Source organism: Stigmatopora argus, chromosome 12, assembly GCF_051989625.1.
Source record: "Stigmatopora argus isolate UIUO_Sarg chromosome 12, RoL_Sarg_1.0, whole genome shotgun sequence".
NCBI classification, from domain to species: Eukaryota; Metazoa; Chordata; class Actinopteri; order Syngnathiformes; family Syngnathidae; genus Stigmatopora; species Stigmatopora argus.
In genome coordinates this window covers 10,862,620-10,889,503 of record NC_135398.1, presented here as the reverse complement: position 1 = coordinate 10,889,503, position 26,884 = coordinate 10,862,620, and the positions used below count along the sequence as shown (strand labels likewise).

At 38.5% G+C, this 26,884-nt stretch overlaps 1 protein-coding gene across 12 annotated transcripts in view; it reads right to left on the bottom strand.

Moving 5' to 3' along the window:
• Window positions 1-22,348, bottom strand: part of adgrl2b.1 (adhesion G protein-coupled receptor L2b, tandem duplicate 1) — a 99,619-nt gene extending 77,271 nt beyond the window's left edge. For 4 of the 12 annotated variants that reach the window (XM_077614782.1, XM_077614784.1, XM_077614783.1 and 1 more), the window contains exon 1: window positions 21,747-22,348. The gene's annotated coding sequence lies outside the window, so the exon portion shown is untranslated. The remainder of the gene's footprint in view (window positions 1-21,746) is intronic. The other 8 variants (XM_077614780.1, XM_077614781.1, XM_077614788.1 and 5 more) reach the window with 2 other exon arrangements.
• Between the last annotated feature and the right edge of the window lie 4,536 nt (window positions 22,349-26,884).

Here is a 26,884-nt window from a genome sequence, read left to right as displayed (position 1 = left end):
AGGGAAAACGAAAATGGGATTAGGTGATTAACATCAAGATCCTTTACACAAGTAGAATACTGACAGATGTGACATCATTTCACATTGGAGGAATAGGGCGACAGTGTTAAGGGGTTCAAAGCTTCTCAAGCAGAAAATCTAGTTTAAAAGGTAAGTGAAGCATTACTAACACTTCCAAGATGGTACTAAGAAATTATCTACAACTGAGATTCATTTCAGTTTCCATTTCATTAAAGCAGACATAAGGAAAAATTGGAATGGTAGCTGCCTGGCTCACCTGCGAGATAAAAATTGTTCATTTGTCTGTTGATAAAGCTTCTAGAATAAAGACATGATTTATCAATCAATTTTACACATTTAACAAAATAGCACACATGGTTTCCTGGCTGGTGCACCTACACTAAAGATCATATAAGTAATGTTTTGTGGTTGCCAGAACCATGATTAATAGCAAATAATGACCTCTATATTACAAACAAGCATGGCGGATGAGTGGTTAGTGTATCGGCCTCACAGTTCTGGGGTCTTGAGTTCGATCCCAGGTCTGTCCTCCTGTGTGTAGTTTGTATGTTGTCCCCAGGCTTGCGTGGATTTTCTCCAGGTCTTTGGTTTCCTCCCACATTACAAAACGATGCATGATAGGCTGGTTAAACCGTCTAAATTGCCCCTAGGTATGACGCTGAGCGTGGACGGTTGTCCGTCTTCACGTGCCCTGCGGTTGGCTGGCTACCAATTCAGGGTGTCCCCCGACTGGTGCCCGAAGTCAGCTAGAATAGGCTCCAGCACCCCCCACGACCCTTGTGAGGATAAGCGGTTCAGAAAATGAATTAATATGCCTCACTCTAATGGACTAAACGATATACATAACTGGTCAAACTAAAAGTTCTTTCATTTCATCTGTTTCTTGAATAAAGAGGTACGTACTATAGAAATTCCCTTGATATTTCAATGTGTATATTTTTCAGTAAAGAACACACTAAATCTGTTTTCCTTTTATCCCTGGGTAATCTAAAAGGGGGAAATCTATCATCACTGGAGATGAATGGGTTAAGTTGTGGCCAATGGTAAATTTTCCAAATCCACCTTAGAGGAAAAATAAAATTGGGATTAAAAAAGAGGCACGATTAAAAGATAATTAAAATAACCGCATAGACGGGGATGGGGTATGTGGGGGGTCTTTGCGTGTGAAACAAAGCACGGCCTTACTCGAGGTGGAGGCATCCAGTGAAAGAGAAAGCGAGGTTTGGCGATTGGAGAGGGAATGCAAAAAGAGAAGAAAAAAAATGGAGTTGGGAGGTTGCGGAAAGAAAAGGGGCGGAAGGGTCACCGAGGAGGATTGACAGCCTGCGAGTATGGCTTGACCCCCCTGGCTCCACTTCCAAGTTTTCTCCAAGGGCTTAGAGGAGACCAAAATAAAGCCTGGGGAATGTTAATTTATTTTCAATTGTCAGCACCAAGAAGGACGGAGATAAAGAGAGCATACATGCATAATCAAGTGGGACTAGGCACAAAACTAATGTGCAAGTCCAAGTGTAATGCTCACACCAGTTGAAATAGAGACGTGCTTCCACACTACTTTTCTTCCTCAACTCTTTGAATGACTACTAATTTAGCATGCAGCCCCACCCCCATGCCCTACATGCAATACATGGGAGTTGGAACTTCAGAAAATGGTTGACGAACACCCTGTGGATACTTTTCCCGAGACAGTCCTTTGTCATGTCATGATTGTCAGGATGCAGCTTCCAAACCCTGCAGGGGTAAGGGTGTCATTTTCTCATCCACACCAGAGAACTTGCCAGAAACGTCTAGTGTCAGTTTGCATTTTCTCAACACGGATGATGAGATATATGTTACTAGCGATAGTTGAAAATGGTGGTTTGGGATTCGTCGTATTGGAACAATAAAACCAAAAAATAAAGTGAATGCAGCTGACCCGTGTGTTATGTGTGGATGAGCTTTCTTTACTGTCTTTATTTATAGTATCTTCCAACCGCTGAGTCCAAAAATATTGCACCATCGCCATCATTGGCAGTGAATGAGGTAAATATCATCGGGGGGAAAAAAGAACTAAAATAGTAAACAAAACCTTGTCAGTTTAGCCAAAATTGTGATTAAAAACCGAAACGGTACCCAAATAAATATAGATAAGAATTGTACATAAAAAAAAGAATTGCCATTAAGATACTTTTACCACATAAGGGTCTCACTTTTGTGATATAAGGCAATTTGCATTCCTCAATACAATATTTATGAAGGTGGAGCTCAACGCGCCTCACTTTGCAATGTGAAATGCGTTTTTGACTTCTGGTTGGACTAACCTTACAAAGGTTTTATAGTTTATTTCTGGACCCATTTGAACTCAGTTGCTAACAAAAACAGTCTCTAGCAAAATAAAGTACATAAATACTGGCTACACTCGTGCAGCAAAGTTTATTTTCCGGTAAGCTCTGCATTTTATTACTTCCGGCCAGTCTGACTCAAGTTATTGGTTTTCACTTTAAAAAAATAGCTTGAATGCATATTTACTTGAATTGTAAAAAACTGAGAACTGGGGGGAAAATGAATGCTGGTTCCTATCCTAGCCAACCACGGGCAACAGGCGAGGGACACTGAATTGGTTGCCAGCCAATCGCGGGGCACACTGAAACGGACAACCACTCAGGCTCGCAATCACACCGCCACCGAGTAGGAATCGAACCCAGAGTCAGGCGGAAGAACCACTGCACCATCGGGTGCCATCACTTGTGCAAATTCATTCAAATTGAATTTCACTTATAATCTGATTCATATGAAGCAGTATTGAATCACTCCAAAAGCAATAAGTTAAGTTTTAGGATGTTACCAGACCTTCTTAGCCTTTATTATTCAAAACTATGTTCTGACATTATTCAAGCTCAAATTGAAAACACTTGCGGCCCTTGTGCTTTTTTTCTTTCTTCCCAGACAAAGAATGAACACCTAACAGCAAAAGTGCAGCTAAATGTTCTCTGATGCTGCTTGAGACCCTGAAGCCTGCAGACTCGCATTCTTTTATTGAAAGCACACATAACAGTTGGTGTGTTTAGGGCTTTCAGCCAAATGATGGAGGCTGAAGATAAGACAAAGTGAGAACAAGTAAGAAACTCTATAAAGTCAAGTCAACAAAGACGACCTTAAATGAAGTAGCAGATTTGCGTTGGGTACATTAAAGAAAGAAAGGGGTACGGAGGATCCAAAGAAAAGTCGTAAGGTTTCTTCTAATTAGCCATTTGAAAAGGTGCCACTACTCTTTTAGCCCTCATCTTAAATTTAGTTGCCTTATTTAAGGACTGTGAATACATGTGACATTTTAAACTGACCCCTCCCAGCAGAGGGCTTTTATGTAGACCAGCGCTTTCCTAACTATTCCACAAAGGGCCACAGTGGGTGCAGGTTTTTGTTCCAACTGATCCAGTGCAGTCAGTTTAACCAATGAGGTTTCTTCTCAAACAAGCAGCACCAGACTACAATGAACAAATTGCACTTATAAGGCACCAGATTGATGAAAATATATTCTCCATTGCTTGGAAGGAAAACATGCACCCAATGCAACCGTTGAGGATCACTTTGGACACCCATGATGTAGACATTTGTACGTGTCTTGTAATGGTAGTTTGGGATTTGAAAGATCAGCAAACACAATTGAACAAGTCCTTTCAAAAAGCAAATGTCAGCTTGGTTTACAAATATTCACAGGCTGGTCACGCCAAATTCTGACGCCACACTTGACATGAATGCGCTGACCTTGAAATCAGTCGACAAAGCCGTGGGGTCGCCGAGACTCGCTGCTTCTTGTCAACATAAAATGACAAAGGAAAGATTGTTGTGCATATTTTCAATCAGGCATTTACAGAAAATAACATTTGTCACGTCCCCCACACTTCATTCTCACATTTTCTGTTGCACTCATTAGCTGCACGCGCCCAACCTCGCCTCTATGCGAAAACGAGAAACTTACTTCAATTAAAATTGAAAATCTATGGTGAGTGAGTCAACTGTTAGTATGCTGTAAATGTTATGTATTGTCAAAAATAGCATTGCTCCTCATAAAACATTGACAAAAATGTAAATTGTGTATACTGAGGTTGTTCATATAAATATGTCCAAAAAAGCTTAATCAGAAATTGTGACGAAAAGAGAAATCATGAATAAATATCACAATAAGTTATCAGGGAATCCACCCCTGTAAAACACAACATTAACAGAAAATTGTAACCCCCAATATAATTAATTCATTCAATTTCTTTGCGACTTATTACATCAGTGATTGGAAAATTACCCAAAAATAGTTACCATAAAATATTAATTAAAAAAAATATATGATTACGATAAAATGGCACAATAGATTTTGGCCACCAAAATTGTGACAAAACAGAAAATGACAAAAATGATAACGAATCTCCGCTGAAAAGCTAGACATTATAAAAATCACAAAATTTTAAAAGACACTATGAACTACCGCAAAAATGTCTCGAGAAAATATTCTTCCTCCCCCTAACCGTTTCCTCTGCACCCATTAACCACAAACCAAAAGTGTCCCCTGTGCGCATACAAATGTCTAACCCCTATCTTACGCTGACGTTAAATTGCATCATTACAAGGAATATGTGAGCCTATTCAACTCCGTCTCAAACCACAACACAAAGATACCACTCTCTACTCCATCTGCTTTTTGCTAAGAGAGGAGATTTTGTGCTTATACCTTGGGACGGGTCAATTCCACATTGAGCATCAGCGTTTTCTAGGTGAGTCCGTTATCTTTTCGGAGGTCAAAAAAATATGTAGTAATAAAAATAAATAAATGGAACCACAGTGCTTTCACTACGGCATGAATTGAGAGGGAAGGCAGGTTTGATAACAAATTCTGCCTCTCCAAGCCATCACTTAGGGAACGAGCACAAATGTATACAGTAAAAAATATGATCTGGATCTAGTATATCTGGATTTTTCTAGCACAATATTTTTTAGGATGGCATGTAACAACATTTAAAAAGGGGACTGTCAATACAATACATAAGTTAGTTTTATTGATTTAGAGAATATTCTGATTGCTAGGTGAACTTGAATGGTATGACACACATCATGCAGGTGGAGAACAATACGGCACAAGAGAATCTTTTTATTTTTTTAACGTAAAAAGACCAGTGCTACTAGAAAAAGGCCAGATTCTAATTATATACAGCATGATCTGGGGGCGTTTCGGTTCGCCTGAGAGCAACAGCTCAATGAGAACTGCTTCAAGGTGTACTTTGTGCTAAGCAGGGAACAGTTTGACACCGTATTGGACAGAAACCTTTGGCCCAAACCTCGGGAAGAAGAAAACAAATGTCTGCAAGCCAACCTTAAGCTAAACACCTGGCGACTTGTTAATGACTACATTACAGACTGTTCTATTTTCCTCCTGATGCTATTTCCAACGCACGTCTGCCAAAATCTCCTGCTCGTTTGAATTCTGAAATCACATGTCCATCATTTGATTGTTTGTTTGCGCAACCCTCCAATGTTCGATTTGAACTTGTCATTTTTAACCTGGCAGTGGATTCCTATACCGTGGCAATTCAAACACAGGTTTCAGTCCAGAAAAAAACATTATTCTGCCTGTAAGACCTTTGGCTTTAGTAACTGGCATCATATATTCCTTTCTTAAACAATGACACAAACCCAGGAACTGCAACAAAAAAAGGGTCACCAAAAATGTTGGCACAAGATGAATGTCAAAATTTGTGATGAAAGAATTGTCACCTAAAATTAAATAGGATGACAAGCTACTTTCCCTAGTGAGAATCGTTCATGCAGTTTTTTATGATTTCTTTTGATGTTAGAAGGTTGGGATTAAGTGCTAACGGTGTAGGCGCTAAGAGATTGGTATCACATATATATACTATATTCCAGTTTCATCAGGTTTTTCAAAAATGTCAGAACTCATATGTTCTGACCATGCCACTCAAACGCAGTTACAGCTTGGTTTCATCACCTTGACACACGGCACACGTTCAATGTAGTAAATTCAAAATTTGATTTCACCCGAGGGTAGATTTTTTCCCCCACTGCTCCAGCCAATCATCTTCACAGAGTTTATTGAGCTGTTATGTGCGTTCTCTGCTCATTATGCGTGCATCTTCAGTGCTTTGGCTCACCTTATTTTGGGGCTCACATGCTAATTAGTAACGCTGCTGTGTTTCTAGAAAACAAACATGTAGTTACATTTAGGGTCTGAACAGGCCATGGCTGCAGCACAAATAATTATTGCGAATTTTGGGTGGGTGACAGACAGCTAAAGCCTTAAAAGCTGGTTCACTCCCAATTCAATCAGTAGGTAGTAAAAATTGTCGTCAAAGTGGCTGTGACATTCATTCATTTTCTAAAACAGCTTGAATATAATTAGACTGAAATAGGGTATAATTAATTGGTTAATATGAGTCTGTATTATTGTTTTGTTTGCAGCGGGTGTTGAACGCAAAGCAATGGATAAAGTAGCATTGGTTGAACACGTAAAAGACCTGCTAATAAAACAGCTATATCTTTCCAACTACAAGACCTAAGGCGCGTTTTTTCTCATGCGAAAACTATTAGATCGCATCCTCTGCGAGTCTCCATAGATTTACCGGGATGATTAACAACGATACGACACACTCCGAATTAGATTTAATTCATGACACCACAGCAATGCGGAGCGAAGGCGTCATTGTGGTAAATTGCCTCATATCGCGTGGCCATTACACAACGGTGCGGGGTAATAGTCGAGCCAAATGAGTCCCACTGGACAGCTGCCAATACTATTACGGTTCGTCGAAGACTGTGCTTTAACACTCAAAAGGCTTTTTAATATTTTTACCTGCCATGATGAAGTGAGAAATGATAGTGATCGCATTACTTCAGAAAATTTAAACCATTGCATGTGCCGTGTATTATATAAACAGTAGTTGGAAGTTTAAAAATAACAGAATAATTCTTTTTTTTATTGTATCTCCACACGATAACTTCTAATTCAATGCTTGGAAATGCACATGAAGGTATCAGTTTATCATTTTTGCTTGTATTAAATTACAACAAATTAAGCAATCATCCAAATGGGCCTCATAATGATATTTTCAGATAATGTACACTAGCCAATTTAATAGGGTTTAATTTGTCTGATTATTCTGAATTACCGTTCTGTATTTAATCAAAACAAGAAGCAAATGCAATTTTGCCCATGCTGCCCGCTTCTACAGTACGCCAATATCAAGAAAATGATGCATAGACTTAATATATGCATCCAAACACATGGTGCTGGCCTGAATGTTGATGGACTATTCATTTGGCCAACAGCTCTGTGTTTCTTTGGAAACAAGACACCGGCAATCAACCTGATGCATTAGCAGAAGGAAACAGAACAAGTCGGATTGCTTTCTTGCCATTTAATGCACAAAATTACCACCTTGTTTCCCTTGCAATCGAGTTTGTTCGCTTTTCACTACTTGATTTTCTTGTTCAGAATTGACCCTGAGCAGATTAATCCACAGTGTCTCTAACTTTATATCGAATGAATTCATTTGTGTGGAAAAGAAGTACCTGCAAATACAATCCTTGACATAACACTGCTGCAGTCTCTTAAGTGCAATTTGAAGACACGCAGAGCATCGTGGGAGCTCTATTCAATGTTAATTAAGACTCCATTGCGGCGACTAATCTGACAATCCGTCATTTTGTCGATCTAGCGGGGACAGAAAACACTTGAATGATAATCGGCTAATACTAATTTGCAAATGTGAACAAATTTGAGAAATAGCTAACAACACAGAATGACTTCATATCAACCCAGGATAAGCGTAATTATAATTTAAAAAAATCACTTTCTACTGATAATCCCACACCATAAATTTATCATTTTGTGATTTTTGATCAGGCCTTGCTAAGAGCTGACTCCAAGGTGAGGAAAATGCTCAAATTTAATTGCATAATGCACTTAAGGGACTGTATTAAAAAACAACAACATTTTTTTTTAAAAGCAAACTCCCAAAATGTATTAACATTTACTAAGCCTCTTCAACAAATGCCCATTCTAGCACCAATAAATGACATGACTCACAGATGGTGAGTATTCTTGTTTTAATTCAGGTACCTAACTGGGAACATTTATCATTCCAACTAAATAGAGAGTCGACTGTGAAATCCACAAATAAAAAGAAGGCCACCATACTACTTGTCTGTACTTTAGAAAAACGGGATAAGCTTCTTGTGTTTATGTAAAGCTTTTCAGTGCTGCCAAGACCAGGCTGAACTCAACAGTCATTGTAAAGAATGCAAGCTTTTTTTTCTACTTTTATTTTCAGCCCTTTTGCTTGATCCCCCCACACACCTCACACCCCACTCTCTTACACTACATCATTCCTTGAGTGTTTGTTCTGTGTCCCTTAGTTACCGGATAAGCAAGGCAGCAGCAGCAACTCCGGAGAGTTAAAAGCTTGCCTGCCCAGTCCCACTCATAGAAGGTCATCAATAATTCACCCTCATCGGGAAGCATTATCTAACTGCCTTATAAAAATTTTAAGCTTCTGGGTGACAACACAAGAACCCGTGAACGCTCCGCTCCGCATGAGGGCATAGGCGTTGGCGACGACCCCCAGCACAGACATGTTCAAGTAGATCTAGACGACAGCGGTCCCCCTACCCAATGAGGCCCATTTAACCGCAACGCCAACAAATGCGAGTCAACAGCATAAAAACACCACACAAGGGCGGCAGCGTTGGCTAGGCTGTATTAACGCCAGATACACTCTCATTGACAGTTAAACCCCTTTAAGCCAGGATCAATTACAGCCCGCGCTTCTGTGATTAAAATAGGCCTGACAAAGGTTTTAGAAGCACCTAACACAATAAAAGTGTGGAAATCTTCGACAAGATGTTGCCTTCAAAGACTAATAGAACAGAAACATTGAAAATGAACATTTTTTACTTCAATTTTTTTCCTACCAAAAAAACTAATTTAAATCCAAACAAATTATATATAGGCATGTTACTTAAGATCACAGCAACAGAATGTTATACATTTGTGTATGGTTACCATTTTTAGGCCGTCATTTCCAAATTTTGCTATAAACTGAGGGTGTTTCTGTGAAATAATCTTAAAAGTAATCAAATAATGTTTCAATCTATGACTTCACCTTCAATCTGTGTCATGCCAATGTCATAGAGACCTTCCATCCACATCACAACCATCGGTGTCAAAACCATGCATCTTTGTAAAAGGGTATGTCCTTTCTTTATGTTTATATGTAGCCTTTAACATCATCAGTGTCACCACCATCATTGGTGTCACTGTCCTGCTGCATCTTTGTAATAGAGCCATGCATCTTTGTAATAGGGAATTTGTATGTCATGAAATCTTGCCCTAAGTAAAATATCGGCTGTGGAAAGAGAGTCATCGGACCCTCCTTCTGCACAAGCTTCAAAATCTCACTCATCTGTCTCGGTGTGCTTTACTTGTTTGATCTTGTGAATGTTCATAGTGGATCGGACATTTTGGTGCCGAAAATACTCGGTTTCAATGTTTTCTTAAATTTGGCACATTTATTATGAAATGATACATTTTTAATTTTCAAGTTATTGACAGCTGAATTGTAATTGAAAATTACCAGTTGCCATTGCAACAGGAAATAATAAAAAAAGAAAATCTATTAAAATGTTTTTTTCTTGGAATTATATGTACCTAACAAATATGAACATGAGCATTTACGTGGTAACAAATCACCGGCATCTGGTTATTATAGAAATCATACAATATGATGTTTTACATTGTATACTATTGAATTGGGGCGGCCCGGTGGGGGAGTGGCTAGTGTGTTGACCTCACAGTTTTGGGGTCCTGGATTCAAATCCAGGTCGGTCCTTCTGTGTGGAGTTTGCATGTTCTCGCCAGGCCTGTGTGGGTTTTCGCCGGGTACTCCGGTTTCCTCCCACATGCAAAAAAACATGCATGAGAGGCTGTTTGGGCACACTAAATTGCCCCTAGGTATGAGTGTGAGCGTGAATGGTTGTCCGTCTCCTCGTTCCTTGCGATCGCTGGCCACCGATTTAGGGTATACCTCGCCTCGTGCCCGGAGTCAGCTGGGATAGGCTCCAGCACCCCTCGTGACCCTTGTGAGGATAAGCGGTTCAGAAAATGATTGAATGTATGAATACTATGTACTGCCGAGATCTGTAGCAACATGCTCATATTGCGTATGGTTTTACAGGTTTTTAAACACACACTACTGTGTTAGTGAACATAGTTTAGTGATGAATTATGGTATACATTATGATTTAAAGTATAAGTACAAAGTCTTGTTGCCACCCAAATGCAGGTTGAAGACTTATTTAAAGCATTGGTATGTGCATTAAGGTTCAAAGTGCCTGCTATTAAACCGATGGTTTTACCGTGGAACAGAGAATTTACATTTCATGTAGGAAAGGGCATACATTAAAACAAAATTAAGCTATAAATTCAAGCTATAAAAGTTAAACACCAAAACATTTGAAACAAATCAGTGGAGCACATAAACACCAAACTTAAAAAAGTGCAAGTGTAGCATTCTGGAGAAAATGATGCTTGTGTTAAGCCTTGGCAACAAGGACACAATTATTTTTCTTTTTAAAAACAGGACTTGATTTGATCGTGATTATGTTCCACTTCTGACGCACAGAATCATTATGAAGCTCCAAATTAAAACTCTCTTGTGAAGCAATTAGCAAACAACTTCATCAGAACTGTATAAATATTAAGATGCTGATCAGAGGTGAACCTTAGCCTCTGCAAAATTACCAAATGGAACGAACAAATTCACTCAGCACTCAGTCACATTTTATTCCATATTTCATATTTCTAAATGTGTCATCAACTTAACGCTTCATCGGATCAAACCTAGATTTAAAACTTCTCTTAAAGCAACTGCCAAAATTACCCTTGAAGTTACTCCCCAGTGTCACCAGGGAAGGACGACTCTGCCAACACAAGAGTGCCAAGTGGACTGAGGCAATGTGTAAGCAAACTGAAACTATACATCCTGCTACAATTCCCTACCCTATGTGACAACGCCTGCCAATCATGTCCCCCTGCGAACCTTCAAGGGCAAAAAAGAGGACCTGCTGGGATCATCTTAAAAAAAACATACATTTCTAAAATGGCTATTGGAAGAAAACAAACAAATCGGTCATTAGAGGTCAGGGCAGGTATTTTAATTTTTTTACTATTTTGTTGCAATTTATTTATTGTGAATTTTGTCAAAGTGGAATATCTTTGAATGTTTCGCTGTACAGTCGCTTGGGTTAACTTAAGACAAACAGCAAGATTTAGTTGGTAGGCTGCATGGAAAATCTAAATGGGAAAAACTTGGATGTATGTGTCACATAAACTTAAACTACTTTACAGAAATGAACATTTCTTGACTGTAATCTAAATTATCATTCACATGTGTTCAAAATATTACAATTAGAGTGATGACAATAACTTGTGGAAATTGGATAAGATCAGGGTCGCCTGTCTGGTAGAGATATTATAGATCATTGTGTGTGTTTTTGGGTTTTTTTTTGCTCTTTGCTTGTTTTTTTGCTCTGATTGCATTCATTTGTTGACTTCAGAGGAAGAAGAATGATGACGTTACTTCACTCTATACAAATGGCCTTTGCATTTGAAAGAGGATTAGCTGGTAGCCTCAGCATTCCATTCTGCAAGGCACTTTTATTTTTTTTGAACAAAGCAGCTAATACTCAACAACTTCAAAACTTAGTTTTCAGGTGTATTAGATTTGAGCAATATTACAAAAAGACATTATTACAACATGAAAACCCTGTCAAAGTACTCTTTCTGTAATGGAAAATGCATTAAACCTGCCAGCAGGTCTAAGTTGTAGGAGTTGACATTTAAGTATGGTGGCACATGCACACTGAACTTGGAACCAAAAGAGTGATTCTAGTTAAATTATTTTTAGCATTAATTCAACAAAAAAACTTGAGTATAAAAGACAAGAATACAAGCTGTCAATCAAAGTACAGCAGACTTCAGACTGCACATGTGGGAAATGAAACCTGAGCATGAGACGACAATGTACCTGCTTCCATTTTCCCCTTTTTCCTCCTCCAAATGAGAAATAATACTGTTGCACTACATCAGCAGAGTGATTTACATTTTTATATGATATGGAGAGTGCCGCGGGAAGGATGAGGGGTGATCCGGATTGGGGGGGGTGGGGGTCAACGAGAGACATTCCTCTGCAGTGGAGCATGAACTGAAACCTCAATTTCTTGGATAATTACATGAAATTATTTTGGAATTTGTGGACCAGACAAAGCACAGGAAGATGAATGACCTGTCGGATGCGCCTCATGCCGACCTTTTTTAATGCGCACACTTCCTGCCGCGGCAATTCATGAAGCACACAGGCTTACTATCCTATCCTATCCTATCCCCCCCAACACACACACCCTTGAAACAAAACCTATGTGCTAATGGCAAGGGGAGTAAGCTGGACAAACGGAGCAATGAGGGCGGCCGGGACAACTCACAGGTCAGTGCTAATCTTCTGATAGATGGAGCCTAAAGACCCGGGACACATCCATCACGCGCCGCCGACGGCTCCCCAACTGGGAGAGATTTGCAAACAGCAATGGGTTAACACACGGCCCAAACAGATCAGTGATGATCCATCACTCAATGCAACAGGGTCCTTTTTAAAGCGTATCGCCCCCTTTGACAACACGGAGGGGTTGTGAAGGAGTGCATGGGAGCGCTCCGATTTAAGACCTTAAGCTCCGAGGCTCTGTTGATCATTAAATATCCATTTTAAAAGCAATGGGGGAAAGTTAACTGTCATTTCAAACGCAGGTGGTGGTGGTACAGAAGAGGATTTCCTTCCCTCGTTGCCATCGATGTCCTCGCCACCACGCACTCATCCATCAAGTTAACTACCCTCACACGTAATCATTCTAGTCATTTGTTTCCTTGTATTTGGATATGGGATTCACATAACAGCCATGTTGGGAATTCACATTTAAATGAAAAGCTCACCAAGCAGCACTTGGTTGAATAAACAAAATGGTTTCTGCAAAGCAGCATATATCCACAGCTGTCCTTTCATCAAGCTTCACCAGCCAATCACGCCTCCGGAAAATAGTTACGGTTTTGCGAAATAACCTTTCACCTTGAAAAATATGCTGGCATAACCTCAAAACAGCATGGAGGTCTCGAATGGCTATTTGACGGAAATACATGCTAATACCAGTACATTTAATCTAACATAACAACATTAGAGGTCGAAAAGGGTCTGATAAATGGACTTGCAGATTTTCCATCATTAAGAATTCAAGTGGAATGTGGAGTTATGGTTGTGCAGCTGCTTTGTTATACACAATTATGATGCAGTTTACAGGGTCAGCAATCAATTCAGACAACTAGTTGGCTGCCTAAACAGTTTGAAGGGAAAATCTAAACAGGAAACATTTGGTGAACATCGAACATTTTCTACTGAAAAGACTAGAATGGTATAATAAACTGACTCAAGGCTTTTTCTTCATTAAAAATCCACTTAGAGTTTATATTTATAAAATAAGTTCTAGTAGACTGTCTGAAAACTTTGGCGGGAATGAACAACCCATTAAATTAGACCTCAATTCCCGACCCTATAAAAGGTCGATTTTAAACAAAGAGAAAACAGGGACCATTTGTTTCATAAAGACAAAAAGACAAAGAACCAACAGTGATGAATGGATTTAAGCATTTTTAATCATTAATTCTATGTAAAAAAGTGGGATTTGTACTAACTAATAAGATTGCTGTATCTTAGTCTCTGTATCATTTTTTCTGTTTCTCCAATTTTTACCACAATAGTCATAATTTGTTTGATAATGAGTAAAGCTGTGTCAATAATTGTTAGTTAATAATGTTAGAGTACAACAATGACACCTTCTGCATGTGCATTTTAAGAAATCAGAATCACTATTTGCAATAGTGACTGGTGCTTTGCCAAATTGTGAAGTTAGTATATTAGTTTCATCAATCTTTAGAGAGAAAAAAAAATAGAGAACAAAAATTATTTACTTTTATGCACAGTGATTCACAAACACCACAGCTGCCAAACAATCGGCCGGCCTGCCTGAACCGGACTGTCAAGCTAATCCATCTCACCTAGGGGGTTTATTTTACCAGTCAGACAGGTTTTACTTTAATTTAAGCATTCAAACTCTCATTTGGAAACTTTATTTGGACCATACAATAAAAAGTGTTCGGTGAAAATAACGAGAACCATAAATGCAGTAGAAAATTTGGTGAACTCCTGTAGAAGCAACGCTTGTATGTTTAATATTATATCACGCATTGTTTGTCAAGTAAATCAATGTCCATATGTGTAGTTAAAAATGACTTTGTAAAGTTACTTAAATTACTTTATAAATGATGTAATAACAAACAGTATGTACGCCTAAACATAAATAATCTGCATCATGATTGGAAAAAAATAGAAAATTGAAGATTTCATGTCATTCCTTATATTGAAAATGAAGTTTACAAATCCACCAGCATTAATAGGTGACTCTTCAGTCTAAGTCATTAAGGAATATCGGTGCAATCCAATTAGAAACCTGTTTTATGATTATGCAATGTCAGATGAACTAATGTCAAGTTAACGTAAAAACTCATCTTTATCCGATCCAGCTTGAAAATTTGGTTGTGATATTATGCATAGGAATGCTAACATCACAGTTTTGTCTGATGTTTGTGTTCTCTGCAAAATGTCAACAGCCGATGCTGTGATTTATTGTTCTTCTATTTGATTTAAGCAGCTTGGAGTACTTAAAAAATTAATCCAGCTCCAAAATTTCTTTCCTTAATACCACACTTAATTGATGTTCTGGGGGTACAGGTTATTAGCCTCAAGTTTTTCCTCTTCAATAAAATGAACAATCATTTACCCCACCCTGTTAGGGCCCTGGCCCCTTCCACAAATGAACAAGGCACACAGAAAATTGGCCTACGCGAGTTAAATTAAAAGTCATTCTAAATAATTGTAAACCAAGGGCTTGCTTATGGCAGGAGTAGATTCACTAAACAAAGTTGTTGTAGGGCATTAAAAGGCCAACATTGCTATACTATTTGGAAAATAGCTTTATACCATTTGAGGTTTAGCTCTAAGGACAAGCCACATCTCTTTTTTAAGACACCTATTTTGTCATTTTTCCTAGGTAAAAGGGTTTCACATCAGCATAGTTTCTCAGTCGAGTTGAGCTGATGGATACCAAGCACAAAGCAGGCTGGAATAATGACTCATGTATAGCACTATGACGCATGGACAGAAAATTCAGATTCAGGTGTTTTAAAGGCACTTTTCAATGTTAGATAATAGAAGATGGACAAAACGTGTGAAGCGTAAATAAATGCATTTGTTGCATTACTAAATGTAGATGTCACACAAAGACTCAATGCATTTCTGTGCAATACTAAGCATGTATTATTTTTACTGAGGCAATTATAACCTATAATAGTAAAGTTACAGAGTGAGAGAGAGAGAAGAAGAATAGGGGAAATGTATGCTACATTCTGCTTTGTCACAACAAAATTTGAATATTTTAAACAAGGCGACACACCTCAGCAGCTACGGATAGATTTCATTAATTTTTCTGTTTCCTATTGAAAATCTGGCTTGTACTGCAAAATATTACTTTGAAAAAGTGAATAAAATAAAGACAAAAATGGTTGAGTGCACATTCGCCTAACTTGAGTCTAGTTTACTGTGGGTTCAGTTTTGCATTACAATTTTAGAATTGGTATTATTATTGGTATTAAAGTACTTTTAGAGGCATAATAGCAATGTCAGCGAGATAACAAGCTAAACAATTTTACTGCATTTTCTGGTTTCTCCAGCATTAACCCCACAAAGAGCCTTACCGGCTGCTCCTTAAACGGAAGCTTTCATCATCAAGCTGTTGTTCACTGTCAAGCCAGCCGGCGATCAGCTGGTGGCCAACGATAGCCACTCCTCCACTAAGATGGCACTCATAGCATATTTTATGTGTTAATTACCTCCATAAGACAGCATTTAGTGTCCCTGGACCTCTTCAATGGAACTGTGTATATCTCAGTTATTACTATTACTGTAGTGGGCTGTGTTTATTCGAGCCATTAATGTTCATTTTGATATAAATTATGTTGTGTTTAGATCTCATTAAGTCTAATTCCTATTAACACAGGTAATTCTGTTGAGATGTTGCCTAATACAATGACTATACATTTGATAAATGTCTTATGTCGGCAACGTGTTGGTCGTGGGAAAGATGTACTCGAAATCTATTGATTCTTATCAGGAAACAACTTTTCAAATCCCAACAAATCGGGGGTCAACCTTTAAGTCCGCTCGATTGCTCATGCTGTTATCGGAACAGAGGTGTCCCGTCTTGACTAGCAACGATGATTCATGGCGGGCCCCCCTCCTTGCTTTTTTTCCCCGCATTTGTTGTCCAGGGTTTCAGTGTGAGCGTGTCAAAAGGAATTAGACAAGACAGCTGTCAAAGCCCACGCCCAGTGAGTGAAGATGGCAGGTGAGCTTCTGTCCTGTTTTTTTTTCCCTCCCGCTCCTTCCCAAACTGCTGAACAAAAAGACTGTAGACCTCAGCTCTACTCTGTAGCACATATGCATGCACTTAGCTGTATTAAACCCAAGGACATGTTCTAGTTATTCAAGTCGTTGTTTGATGTTCATTTTAGAGATTTTCGACCCTGTAAATAGTCGGCCGAGTGGCATGATAGGAGGCCAAAGGCACAAACGCTGGATTATGTGACACTGGTTAACTTTTAATTTATTCTCATTTTAAAATACCAAGACTGTCCAGCAAATTAACTGGGTCCAGGCTGCAACTGTCATAATAAAACATTTTTAACTTGGTATAGGCAATATTTCACGTGGCATTTTTTGAGTTTCTTATCTTTCAGTAACAAGAGAGGCTTAGCCCTGTGAATCCTAAATTAATTTAATAAAGAAGAAGCGACAGGAATGTGTTTGAAGATACGGGGGGTTGAAGTTTACGACAGTACTGACATACAAGGTTGCTAGGGTACTAAATATCTGCTAAACTTTTCTGGAGAAGATGTAGGATATGAGAAGACCAGCTAAGTTACCACCATACTGTTTTTCATTCAGTTGTCATGGCTGACAACTGTTTGAAATATATTTTCCTAAAATAGAACTATACTACTTTGAGAATGTGGTGTTCTGAAATGGCTTACGTCACAACCTTTGGCGCAAAATTCGGTCAGTTGGCAACATTTTAGTGGTATTTTTGTATACGTGTAACAAGTTTTTATTGTTTCAAGAAACTCATCCCTATGTAATAATAAGCATCATTTCTATTTTTTTGATTATCCTCATATTTACTCTTCCCAATCATTAAGAGATGGCACCACAAAATAACTGATAGGTTCACCAATAGGCATTCCCAAATGCACGCACAAATAAAACAGACATCCGACTCATGCAGATGTATTAAAATGACTTTTTTAATGTTAATAAGCTGAGTAAAGCAAATATATAATAATTTAAGACTAATAACCCTAAGTGAAGCAAAGCGTTCTTCATTGCAAGCAAATATATAATAATGTAAGACTAATAACCCTAACAATAACAAAAACAAAGTGCAAAACAGGTTGGAGTATAATACTTTTAAAGTTTTAAGTATCAAATCTGCAGACATATTTTAGGCTGTATTTGACTTCCAAAATGTTTGCTGTACAACAATAGAGATATTTCACTATCGACCTTTCGCGCTTTCTTCAAGATAAAACGTGCACAAAGGCTAGGGTGTTGATTCAATGGGAGCACCCATTCATATATATTCTAAAGCACTCATTCTCACTAAGACAGGGTACACACTAAGACTAGTCGTGAGCAGTCAATTGCAGGAAACGTGTAAAGACAAGTGTTCACACCCACATTCAAACCTATTGAAAATTTCAAGTCTTTCAAGAAACTAACAACAATTCATTCATTCACTCCTTTATCTTCCCTTCAGCTTATTCTCACTTGGTTCGCGGGGTTGCTGGAGCCTATCACAGGCAACTTTGGGTGATATGTAGGGAAATGAATGTTTTCTAAATACTATAAGGAGCCGCAGAAAAGTCACGCAATAGGAGAACAAACACATTCAACGCAGTAAGACCAGAAATCGAAAACCACAATTACTGTATGAATCAGACAGTCTAACTCTAACCCCTTGTCCACTGTGCTACCGCTCTGTGAGAAAATTTCCTCTAATGCCAACCCCCAAAAAGATAGGAGGAAAAATGGTCTTGTCACAGTCTTTTTTGCTCACAATGGCTGGACACAAAGCGAAATAAATATTATTTCTACTGCAGACAATCGGTTGCTCAGTGTCACGCCAAGCTCTAAAGCTGTGCAGCCAAGACGAGTGGAGAGAAAATTCCCTCTGGCTATTTTAGATGTCTGTGGCCAAACTCCCAGTGAAAGTGGGTAAACATATTTTCATCACTTCATGTATGCACACACTGGATGCTTTATTATTTCCCTTGAAGATCAGATACCATATACCACCATCCCCTTTAAACGGCAATAAAAGGCTGTTGGTGTTTTAAATTAAAACTGACAAATTCTCACACTGAATCACAATCACAAACAAAATGTTTAAAAAAAAAAAATGGGGGAAAAGCCACCGTTTATATCATCCAAAGGCAGAGAAGTAGGAGTCTGCTTAAGAGAAAGAGAAGGCTGAAGGAGAATGGAGAAGGGAGTGAAGGGAGCTGAGTTGAGGGGTGGGGGGTGCAGCTGGTAGCTCATGTTCTCCCTATTGAAATGCAGACACTTTGATATGGAAATGGCAAGTTACAAAAAGCTGCTAAAATTCACACTCGCCTGCATTGAAACCATTTGCGCGAGGCGAGATGAGATGGCACTTCCTTCCCAGGACAACACAGACAAATGGACCCGAGCAACATGCCTAACTTGTGTGAGAGATGGAGTAGCAGTAAAGGGGTGCATGTGTGTGTGTATGTGGTGAGAATGTAACGGAACATTTGTCCTCCTCCTCCTTTCTCTCTTTCAATTCCTACTGTCCCACAATTCATTGCGAGCTGAAAAGCAGGGTTTTTCAAACATAATCATCAAAGAAAGGCCCTTATTTCTACTCTTCCATCCATCCGTCCCTCCACCCACCAAGCAAGGAGGAGTTTTGGTTCAGGCTAAAACATAATACTTCAAAAATCCACTCAGATTTGTCATCTCCCAAGATGCAGATGATGTAATAATAATGCATGAGCTAGCTTAGAACCACCCAGTAAAAAACAACTGCTCCGCCATTCCCACCCTGAAAGCTGTTACATACATTACTTGCACCACAAGTATTGGGACACACCTCTCAATCAATGGGATTTTCCATTATGGGCTCATACATATATATACACCCCCTTTTGTCCTCCCGAATCTTAAATCGACTACTACTACAAATGGCTAAATTGATCAAACCTAATCACAAGATAAGATTACCTATGACACGTGCGCCATACCCAACCAATTGGGGCGTTAGTATGGCGCACCATGCAATTTTTATAGAGGACATGGGTAGGAACTGTCAGAGATGGAATTCTATACACGTGGACAAAATTGTTGATATTCCTTTGTTAATGCAAGAAAAACCCACAATGGCAACTGAATTAAATTAGAACATAACAAAGGAACAAATTCCAAAAATATGGAAATTTAATAAAACAAAATAAGCCATTACTTTTAAAAATTTTAGTCCATGAGAATATGTTTTTAAAAGTAATGAACCCCAAATGAACACAAAGGATGGTAACAATAAATCATTATATTTTATCACAACCAAACAGAAACCCTTTTCACCAAATCCAGTCTCACTTTATCATTTTAATGAACAAGGCTGATTTTAATTGGTGCATTTTTAATAAAATTATATTTATTGTTACTTTATTCAGTTTCAAAGGATTTCATTGACCTTTGTGTTTTTTCTCTCTCTCTCATTAACAGTGGGGTACCAGCTATTGTTTGCCCCTGGTTATCTCAGTAGGCTTCTGGCAAAGGCTATCAACTTGCATTTGCACCATCACTGCATGGAAACTGAACCCGTGTGGCATGTGGCAAGTTAGAGTGAAGCAACAAACAGTGACTCTTTTGCATCGTATTTGTTCACAAATTCAGTATGGCCCTTTGCATGACCTAGATTTACACACTTAATTCTAACAATTTGACGCAATGCATCAATATTTCAGTAAAAGACGCAAATAAATAAGTTCGCACAGTGATTTGAACTAAACAATGTTTGTGAGTTGCATTAAACACTTACCTCTAATACATTTTCGACAATTGCATTGCACACATTGAAATACACTTAAAATGATCTAATTAATACCTTAACCATCTGTACATGCTTGCAATCCATCATGAGATATAACTTGGCTTTGATCATTTATAACCAGCAAAATAATTTTCTACATCTAAATGTGTATTTTATATGCATTATCAATTCCCAATCAAGTACCATTTATGGTTTAAAATTATGGAAAATAAAATAGGTGTATTGACAGTTGGATAGAGGGTTCCAAACCCAAAAAAAATTGGACAAATAATTGCATGCATGAATCGTACATATGATGTTACTTTAACTATTCCACCCATGTTATCATGAATCTTTTCTCAAATTATAATACTGGTTTCTTGATTGCTTTCATGTCTCTCATGAAAAATTCCAAAAATAACCACTTAACAGCATCATTGGACAATCACATCCTTCTCTTTGTAGCCCAGTGCTCAAAAAGGCATCTTTTACGAGTTTGGCATGGGAGACCACCAAGGCAAGGGGTAGCGAACAAGTTGTATGGAAAGAGCCAAAATCTTAAACTGTGAGAGCCAAAGAGCCACTCCTTACATAGGAAGCAGCATAAAAAAAATCTGCCAAATTCTTTTTTAAATGTAATTTATTATTTGTTTTTAACGGGCCCTGATAAATTTGAGTGTTTTATGAGAGAATAAAAATACGAGAAATCCAAAACAAGGAAAAGAGCCACAGTATATACAAAATAAGAGCCGCATGCGGCTCGAGAGCCGCGTATTCACCACCCCTGCTCTAGGAGTTTTCTTTTCTAACTATTGTAAATTTTACTATTTTAAAACCCCCATCTGGTTAAACATGGACGTGTTTTGCTATTTTGTGACCCAATACTTTACAGCGTTTGTATTATATAACGCTGCAGCACGATTGAACATCCTCCACCCGAATAGGGTGTAAATGTGGTTTAACCTTGATGTGTCAGCGGTGCCGTGCTCTCAGGAGGATCCAAGCTCGAGTCTGCCTCTGAAAAAGCCTCACTTGGGGGCGAGGGGGGCTTCTAGATATCCCCCAGCCTGTAAAAACTGTGCATCTGTCCGCTTGTGTGCGTGCGTGCATGAGCCTATGTCATCATCTCGCATGGCTGGCATGGGGCTCCGTGAATTATACATGCACGGTGCAATGATCTTATTTTATAGCTGCAAAATGGAAAGGTAAATGCACACAGCATCTGACATCCAGCTACTTAGCTGCGGTTCAAAGTCTGTGTAAAGGGAGATGCACAATTATTGCACTTGACCAAACCCCAAAATGTACAAATTATTATTATTATTATTATTATTATTATTATTATTATTATTATTATTTTAGTTATGAGCAAAATGCGAGTTCTTGCTACTTTACATAGAGCGAGGAGTGATACTCACTGTGGTAGAAGGATGAAGGATCGTGAATTTGGGATTGAAACTCAAAAAATACAACTCGGCTGGCCTGGTTCAGACGAGGAGGTCCCCGAAAACTGAGATCCGGGTTGCACAAATACGGGTTCGCATGTTCGGGTCTCCTTACTGGTGACAGGCGGCGGTGACAGGTAGACGCTCCCCTTCACGTCGATACATCCAGGTCGGGGGGGATAGCTCCATAAAGCAAGGAGAGGAACCAGGTAGGGGGGGTTGTAACTCAAAAGTAAAGCACCATGACGGCGTTACCGCTTTAAAAAAAGAGAGATTGTTGAAGTTGGGTCGCCTAGATAAGAATCGGTGGAATTGGGGGGAAAAGTCCTGAGTGGGTCGTGACCAAGTGGGTCGCTGAAGCAGGGAAGCGGCACACTTGAGACGGGGAGTGTGGAGATGAGATCCTCGGTGAGCTCCGGGGTTTTGTTTGCACGCCTGCCGGAGCGCGTCGCATCCGCACGACTAGCTAGCAGTCTAGGGGACGACTGAACAGACTCGCAGGGAGCTCTGGTCCGACGTTCGGCAGCAACTGGCTGGACGCGGACATGAGGAAAATCCGGAATGGATTCCAGGAATCCACTTGAAATTCAGCCACCTGGCAGTTGATTAAGACGGAAAGATGCTGAAGCTAAACAATGTATATTAATGTCCTCACGCGCCCAAAAGATGATTTAGGCTGTTTTTAATGCTTTGAAGACTAAGTTAGTCAGTATCAATAAGTACTGTAGCTAATGGATGAGTACCGTATTGACCCGAATCTAAAATTACCCTGATAATAAGTCAAGTTTGAAAAAACCAACACCAAATTTAATTTTATACATATACCTTTATAATGACAGTACATTGGAAACACATGATTAGAACAATATGTTTGAGAGAAAAGGCATGTTATTTTGTTTCCACCGATTCAACACAAACATTTTAAGCAATGATTTTTCTGCTGAAACAAGAAGCACCTGACTTCAATCCACTGATTGCACTTGTAAAATACCAGATTGCTGGGAAGGTTTCTTCTTTTCGGTCGGAACAAAAACCCGTTCCCACTGCGGTTCTTTATGGAATAGTTTGCCCAGGCCTGTAATAAGATTTTCAAGACTCAAGTTTGAAAAAAATCTGTTTGAACACCATATTCAATTTTATGCAAAAAAATAATGACTGTACATCTGAAACAAATGATTCTAACAATAAATTCAAGAACATGTTATTTTGCCTAATTTAAATCATGCAAAAACTGTCTATCACATCTTAATATCTGAACATTTAAACATGTAAACCACATGTGTGTCAAAGTGGTGGCCCGGGGGCCAAATCTGGCCCACCGAATCGTTTTGTGTGGTCCGGGAAAGTAAATCATGAGTGCCGACTTTCTGTTTTAGGATCAAATTAAAAGGAAGAGTATAGATGTATATTAAATTTCCTGATTTTCCCCCTTTTAAATCAATAATTGTAATTTTTTAATATTTTTTTTCTGTTTTTAGTTCAAAAATCATTTAGTAAAATCTAAATATATATAAAAAAGCTAAAATAAACATTGTTTTAGATCTATAAAAAACTGAATATTCAGGGATTTTAATCCAGTTCTTTTAATCAATTTATTTAAAAAAATCTAAATATTATATCTAAAATGGTTCGGCGCACGTGAAATCAAGTTGACGTTAAAGCGGCCTGCGAACCAACCCGAGTCGGACACCCTAAAGTGGAATCACATTTGTAAATAAAAGTATTTGGAGTGATCAGTCACTGGCAGTGTCGCAGTTCAAATAGATTGGACGTTTATCCCTATCAATGACAGCCAATGACAGATATTTGGGAAATCTTAGTGCAGGGATTTAAAAAAAACCTGCATTCACTTTGACTATATGCTTGGTTTGTTTTCTGACATGCAAGGCAACTGTGGAACCTTTAAAAAAGACAGGTGTGTGTCTGTCTAAATTATGTCCAATCGACTGAATTTACCACAAATGACTGGATCTTCACAAACTCTAACTTGAGGTATTTGGCAAAAGCAGCAAATGCAGAATAAGGATATTTTCCACATCCTTTGATTAATGCAATAATTGAAAAAGCTAATAAAATTAAAAAAATAACCTAATGGCTAAGCATTACGGTTTGGTGTAAAAAAAAACGTTAAAGCTCACTGATTGTTTTTGTTTTGTTTTGATATGACTTTTAAAAATGTAATACATGTACAATTGATAAATTCTGAAATTATTATATTATTAGTATGTTTTACATTATTAAAACTATATTAAAATGCATGCGAGGTTAGTATGAGTGTGAGGGGTTGTTTGTGATTGGCGGGTAATCAATTAAAGGTATCTGCTGCCTGCAGTTGGCTGGGTTAGACTAATAAAAGAACAAGAATCAAAACAGGAATACACGTCGTCATATTATATGGACATATACTTGCATACATACATATATATAGGCACAATTGGTAGAGACAAAAGTGCATGATAGTCAAAACTAAATTCATTTAAAAGTAAAAAACAAAACTTTATGAGCCCTTTCTTTTGGAGATGCTTGCCTCTTTTCCCTGGGCTTGTGGGCTAAAAAAGAAATATTGCAATTTACTCCCACAAACTAAAAAAGATATATTGCAATTTACTCCCACAAACTAAAAACACGTTTGTTTAGGTTCATTGAAGGCACTAAATTGACCATAGCCATGAGTCGGCGCATGTCATTCCGTATGTCAGCCAAAAGTGGTTGTTGTGAGTCAGCCAACACAAAATAAACAGTTTTCGGAAATGGATGGATGACCCTGCTTGTTCCGTCCTTCACAATTAAACTGAGGCCAATTTAGCAGTGTTTACTTTATTTTCCAGTTCCTCCTCATATTGCCAATAGAAAATCTGATTTAAGAAATGAAATTGAACATATTAATAAAGAGGGCTTTTTACCATCAGCAGGTGAAAGTCCACCACCAGTGGTTTATGTCATAAATCCAGAAGTGCAAGGGCCCACTACGAGGACTGAAGAGAGACTGACATTGATGCATTTTTAAGGTAAAGAAATATGAAACATGGGAAGTCAATGTGTTTTTAAAGCAATTTCAAATCTTATCATATTGCTTTACTATTTTAGGAAATACACTGCAAACTCTTTATGTTGTTTTTTAATTTATGTCACTTTTTTTGCCCTTTTCAAATAATTGCATGTGCATTTGTCTGTGAGGAGGAGGTGTAATATTTTCTCACCGTGGCTCCTGACTCGACCAGTAATAAATCCATGAAAATATACCCTAAAAATAGCCCTGAGCCACTAGTTTTAAAAATCAACACAAAACTGCAGTTGGTAGAATGGGAGATCCAATAAACAAAAGGTTGGTTGTTCGATTCTGGCTCCAACTGCTTGCTCTTGAAAGGTCTTTGGGCAAGACACTGAACCCTAAATTGTCCCATGCCATGCATGGTAGCAGCACTAGTGTATTAATGAGTCCTTGAATGGGTGAATTTGAGCCAATGTCCAGTGCTTTGGACACTGTAATGGTGGAGGAAGAAGGGCTACATAACATCTATTCATTTACCATTCATCATTGCAGAAGCTAGCAAAATTCTCAAGAACTTTAAAAGGAAGTCAGTAATTTGGGGCAGATCAGAATTTTAGGGATTGTATTCATGATACAGTAGTAAATAATATCGCAATGATGGGCAATGCAAAAGCCTATGCTTGAGTCTATCCCAGTTAACGTTGGGCAAAATGCAGACTTCACGCTAAACTGGTTGCCACTCATTCGTAGTGCACACACAGAGACAGACAACCATTTGCACTCACAATCACGCCGCCACTGAACGGGACTTGAGCCCAAGCTGCCCGCACCAAAGTCAAGTGAATGACCCACTACACCGTCAGATGGCATTGTGAATATAATATTGATTAAATGTGTTCTTCTTCTTGACAAATTGTAGCATTCATCCACTCTTGGGTTTAGAGAAGATTTATTGATTTTATTTTTACTGTTATCTTTTTAATTTAACATCCTTGATTGGATTTAAATCTGAAACCCAACTGACTTTTGGCCTCGTGATTAAGCGCTGTTGCTGGAATTAGCACTCAGGAATAGAGGGTGCTTTACTGTAAGCTGCAACACATTAACATTAAAATTCCAGTTGTGGCCAGATATGATCTAATCCTAATGGCTAACCGGACAACAACATGTTTCCCTATAAAAGTTAGTTATTTATACTGGATGCAGATTTTATAATACCATAAATAATGGGGATGAAAATATTTTATCCATTGATCACCACAGAAAAGCATGACGTGCACCAATTTACTCTGTGTGATGTGTAATGACTGCGGGTTCCGTGCATCCCAATTGTCACGGCAACATGCAATTTCTGTATGAGTGGTCTGTGCTCTGTCATTATGACTCCAAACACTATGTGAAGTTGTCTTTGCAGTCAAATGACACAAAGGGTCGATCCACACAGATGGGAGCTAGTTTTTGTGATGACGCTTTCCCCCATATTTCCAGTTCAAGCCCTGCGTTGCTTCATTTTTAAAATCTTCTGTATGGATAGCAGTAACTGTCATTATTTTTTTAAATATATTTTTAGCTGTCCTGCATTCATATTTCAGAATCCATAAATGTAATTCAGGATGTATTTGCTTAAGAGGAGTCAGACCAAGTACAAATACTAAACCGAGAAATGAGTATCTATTAACGTCTGAAATGTCATTCAGCCAGCTCTCATGAGCCAAAATACATAGCTGAAGTGAGTGGTCTCTTTTACCCGTGGCTTGGTATCAAAACAGATGACTGGCCGCGGACAAGAGATTTGGGTCATGCTCAGCAGGTGGAAAGTGAAAAGATGAGTGAGGCTGGATAAATGTATAAGCTCATATCATCTAACTAAGAGAAATAATATTTATGTATGAACCACCAGTGTAAATGTAAATTCCACGCAGGCGGGTGTCTTATTCATTGTGGTTAGTACAATGCGGGTAAATCTACACATGCACACCCACCCACACATGCAAACAAAACCCATGAAAAGCTACAGACTGTTAGTTTTTTGTGCAAAATAATTCTTGACTCTGCTGTTTCATTCCACCCTGCCATTCTTTCTTGTGTTCAACCTCCTAAAAATACTGTATATAAGATT